This window comes from Physella acuta, unplaced genomic scaffold (assembly GCF_028476545.2).
Source record: "Physella acuta isolate Inbredline_101_S28 unplaced genomic scaffold, ASM2847654v3 ptg001317l, whole genome shotgun sequence".
NCBI classification, from domain to species: Eukaryota; Metazoa; Mollusca; class Gastropoda; family Physidae; genus Physella; species Physella acuta.
Genome location: NW_026732832.1, coordinates 1 through 5,588, shown reverse-complemented (window position 1 = coordinate 5,588; position 5,588 = coordinate 1).

Genomic DNA, 5,588 nt, shown 5'->3' with positions numbered 1-5,588 from the left:
GTAAGTGTTTTCTACCCAGCGTGTATGGTGCGCGGCTGAGCGGGAGCTAGAATAGCTTTAACGGGGGGTAGCAATTAAATCATTAAACCAACCCTCGTTCAAGTGGTTGACCTCAATAATGGCGCGAAGTGATCAGGTGGCCGGTGGGTCAGCTGGTTAATCCGGGTCATTGTGTTCACGTGATCGTTAGGTTAAGAATAGCATTTTTCTGTTCATTAGTCATCTATTTTGGTTGAAGTGTTGGAAATTAAATCAGTTCCAGCCTACGTGGTGGGCGAATTGAGCAACAAAAGTTCAAATGAACTATTATGTGGATTTTGGATTATTTATATATATATATATATATATATATATATATATATATATATATATATATATATATATATATATATATATATATATATCGTGCGGCGTCAATTCGGCCAATGACGAAACGGCCCCGTCAAAACGACCCCGACAAAACGACTCCGTCAAAACGACCCCGTCAAATCGGCCCCGTCAAAAGGGCCAGCGACATATGGACCCCGTCATATAGGCTCCCGACAAATAGGCTCCCGTCATTTAGGCTACCGACAAATAGGCTCCCGTTATATAGGCTCCCGACAAAAGGGCTCCAGTCAATAAGGCTCCTGACAAATAGGCTCCCGTCATTTTGGCTCCCGACATATAGTCTCCCGTCATTTAGTTTTTTCCACAAAACGGCCCCCGTCATTACGACTACCGACAAATAGGCTCCCGCCATTTAGTTTCTCCACAAAACGGCCCCCGTCATTACGACTCCCGACAAATAGGCTAGCGTCATTTTGGCTCCCGACAAAAAGGCTCCTGTCAATTTGGCTCCAGACAAAAGGACCACTGACACAGTGGCGTAGCTACCGTAAAGCTAGCGTAAGCAAGGCATGGGGGCCCAAGGCACATAGGGGCCCTTTTCCCTCATAAAAAATTAAAACATTTACAATGGAATTTTAATATTTGTTACATATAAATAATTTTAAAAAAGAAAAAGGTTAAAAGTTCCAAAAAGCCCCCCCCGGGTCAAACAGAGCCCAATCGTTATAATAACACTACAGGCTATATCACTTTGTCGTGCAAGACATTGAGAGAATCAGCCTATAAATAAACTTTTTAGCAGTAGTAGGCAATCATGATAATATAGTATAAATACAAAATCAGGACATATAAAATACAAAATGTTGCCTTCAGAATATTTATATATTAAAAAATATCCATCGTAAGTAGAAGTTGATCTCTTCGTTTAACTCCTCTGTAGCCTAACGCAAAGGCGTAGCGAAGGCGAGGCGGGGGGTGCGGACCGCAACAGGTGACACCATTTAGGGGGGTGACACAAAGGCAAAAAATAGCAAAATATATAGAGAAAAAGTTGAGGGGGTGGGGGTGCAAATCGAAAGTTTGGGGGGGGGGGGGGTGCAAATCGAAAACTTGAAAGTTTGTCCCCGGGAAGGGTCGCAACGCCTCTGGGGGGGGGGGGGGGGTGACACCATTAAGTGCCGCACCGGGTGACACCCGACCTCGCTACGCCACTGTGCTTGTAGGTTATCAAAACAAAATGCTGTTATCATGTTAACATCATGTATATCATACATTTACACTTCTGTGCTCGCTTTTAAGCAACAGATCTTTTCTGTTGTAAATTAAACATTATCAAAACTTTAGAATTGGTAGAATTTAGCTGTTAAGGGCTCGATTTGTTTGTGAATTAATGTTTGTTCATAAAAAAATAATTTCATTCGGGCATTAAAAAGAGGTTATGGTGGTATTGGAGGTAGGACACAATGGTTACTTTTATGCCAATAGTGGACATATCATTCATTTTTCTGGAGCCAATATGTCGGGAGTCATTTTGTCAAAAGCCTATATGTCGGGAGCCCAATTGCCGGGAGCCAATATGTCGGGAGCCCATTTGTCGGTAGCCAAAATGTCGTGAGCCCATTTGCCGGGAGCCCATTTGTCTTTAGCCCTTATGTCGGGAGCCAATATGTCGGGAGCCGCTTTGTCGGGAGCCAATATGTCCTGAGCCTATTTGTCAGGGGTTAATATGTCGGGAGTCCATTTGTCTGGAGCCTAAATATCGGGAGCCCATTTGTCGGGAGCCTATATGTCGCAAGTCAATATGACGGGAGCCTATTTGACGGGAGCCAATAAGTCGGGGCCCTTTTGACGGGGCTATTTTGACGGGGTCGGTTTGTCGGGAGTCGATTTGACGGGGTCGTATTAACGGGGCCGTTTTGACGGGGCCGATTTGTCCCGGGCCGTTTTGACAGGGCACCATATATATATATGTGTGTGTGTGTGTGTATGTATATGTTACGGTCAAAGCCCGAAGTGCGGCCAAAGCGCGGATTGGCCGGCCAATCCGCGGATTGGCCGGCTCTCTTGGCCAAAGCCCGAAGAACTTAGCATTAAGATCGTATTTCGTGCATTGGCCGGCCAATGCGCGGACTGGCCAGGACGTACTGGCCAAAGTCCGAAGCGCTTAAACTTGACAGCGTATTTTGTACATTGGCCGGCCAATGCGCGCACTGGCCGGGATGTCCTGGCCAATGTTATATCTAGACTAAGTTGTGATCGCATTTTCATTATTCTGGTTGCGTTTTCATTGAGATCGTATTGTTTAGCTCTTGTTTGTATAGCATTCTATATGCAAGGCGACATGGATCAAAAGGGCCGTCAGACCATGAGACAGACATAGCAGATGGCTGTCAAAAGAAACAAATGTAAATCCATGTTAGTTTCCATATCAGGCTCTTGATAAAATAGTTACTGAGGAAGATCTTGAGAACATTGAACAAGAAATGGAGGTTGCCATAATTGCAACGACATCCTCAGCTAACATATTTACTGCCGTGGCGGAACGTCCAGACCAGTTGCGTGACAATTATGTGGAGAACAGATTCTGTATAGTTTGTGAAAAACACTGTAGTGCAGCTCATTCTTGTGGATCCTGTGGCAACGATGTCCATGTTATGTGTGGAATACCCAATGAAGCAGACGAAGGGTACGGAGGGAACATTATCTGCAGATTGTGTCACAACAAACAAGACATCATGGAACACAGATCAGCAGCTCATACTGGCTTGCAAACTCGAGGTGCTAAGATGCTTAAAACATCAAATACAAAATTTAAAGATGGTGAAGTGGGTGACAATGTACGCATCCTTTTTCCAGATGTTAACAGAGGTCACGGTGATCCCCGAAGCGTGATTGCAGTTGTCATGAGCGTCGACATCGCTTTCTACAAGCTAGGAACGGAACGTAGTGTTCTAAAACAAATATATTCTAGAAGTGAGTTTTCAATTCTTCACGAAAAACTGCTCTTAAAGTCGTCAGTTGGCACTGAGGAAAAATCTCTAAGAACCATCGCATCTTCACAATCATTGACTGGGGGCCAAGGCTACACTCGCTGCAATTGCACAACTAAGTGCACAACAAATCGCTTCAAGTGTAAAAATAACAAGCTGCTGTGTAATTCTAAATGCCATAAAAGTTCATCTTGTTGTAACAAATGATGATATTGATAGATTGAGACTATAGTACAATAAAAACTTTGAATATTTCTGTCATTTACTTTTATTAATAATCAATAAAGACTTAATTTCATGATCCATACGGCATTTTAAAAAAAAATCTGCTCACGATCTTCTAATTCGGACTTTGGCCGGTCTTCCCTAGCCAGATGATCTTCTAATTAAGACTTTGGCCGGTCCACAATGGCCAGTCTGCGGATTGGCCGGCCAAAGACCGAAATCAAGCAAAGTTTCGGACTTTGACCGACCTATGGGAGGCGATATTGGCCAATGCGCGGATTGGCCGGCCAATCCTAGCATTGGCCGACTTCGGGCTTTGACCGTAACATATATATATGGTGACAGGACAAATGATCTCAGGACAAATGATCTCAGACAAAATATCTCAGACAAAACATCTCACGGACAAATGATCTCAGGACAAATGATTTCAGGACAAAATATCTCAAGGACAAATGATCTCACGGACAAAAGATACCAGGACAAAAAATATCAGGACAAATGATACCACGGACAATTGATCTCAGACAAAATATCTCAGACAAAAAATATCTCACAGCAAAATGTTAATAGTATGCACGATTTTAGTTAATTTGAATTTTTTTAATTGACTGTCGATATGGCTTTGTTCACTTTTCTACGCATAATAATTGAAAATAAAATGAATGTGTTAAACTTAAAGAAAGCATATATATATATATATATATATATATATATATATATATATATATATATATATATATATATATCATTGCGTATGCATTTCTGTGAGTACGTACATGCTTGAGTACATTGATACGTAATAAAATATAAATTGGTCCAAATTTACTTCATTTTAAAGGATAATGCATACGTTTTAATTTTAAAAATTTCTAGTGTATTTGTAAATGTAATACGACGCATTGTTAAATTATTTCAGCTTCAGTTCGAGCATAGAAATTTTTTATCTTTTTTAAATGGTGAATTGGATTATTATTATAAATTAGTTCCCATTTAAAAACAAGGGATATAACTTTAATTGTATTTCTAACTCGATTAAAAAATGACAAGAACTATATTTTTAAGGACACTAAAAGTTGTTTTTATCCATATTTAAACAGTTAAAATATTTCGCTAATTAAAAATCATCAACAAATCTACGCTATTTAATAAAATCCGTATTACTTAGAAAACAAATACAACTGTATGTAAAAGAGAAAAGATTTTCTACGTTACACAATTATTTGTTTTAAATAAGCACCCATTACTTTTAACATTGTTGCAGTTGTACCGCTACTTGTTGCACGTTTCTGAGAATTTATATAAAATTTTTGAAACTCAAATTACACATTTGCATTTTCAGTTTCAGGATGGGTTTTTTTTTTTATTATTATTTTTTTTTTTCTTTATATTTAGACGTTTTGTATGTATCTATGTATAAGTAAACCATCTTAAATGAATGAAAGCAGGCTACAAGTAAGAATGAAATATTACTATTGTAAATCTGTATCAGTCCTCACAAGCCGATGATGAAAACTGTAATACTAAAGCGAACACACAACTGGCGCTATAAATTACGCGTCAGAGGCAAAAAAAAAAAAAAAAAAAAAAATTTGAAACACAATGCGACCAGTATTCAAATAAACACTCTTTCAACTGGTCAACATATTTTGTTCCCCTACAAAGAAAAAGCTTCACTGTCCCATTGACCCCCCCCCCCCCCCCTCATTGAACAATTTCCTTTCCACTCCCCACCTAGAGTCCTGACACTTTCATTTGAAATTCACCCCTTTTACTGTTATCCCTTTCGATTTTTTTATAATCACATACATAACATCATGTAAATATTTATTATGTACATTTGCATTATGTAAAAAAAACAATTGGTGTTGATGTAGCCTACTTGTTTTAATTTCAAATAAAGGAATTATAAAAAATAAATTTAAAATAAATTAAATTTAAAAATTTAAATAAAAATTAAATTTTTTTTTTTAAATTAAAAAAAAAATTATATTAAATTTCCCTTTAAAATATAGTAGATATTACCAACTTTATTTGTTTTAG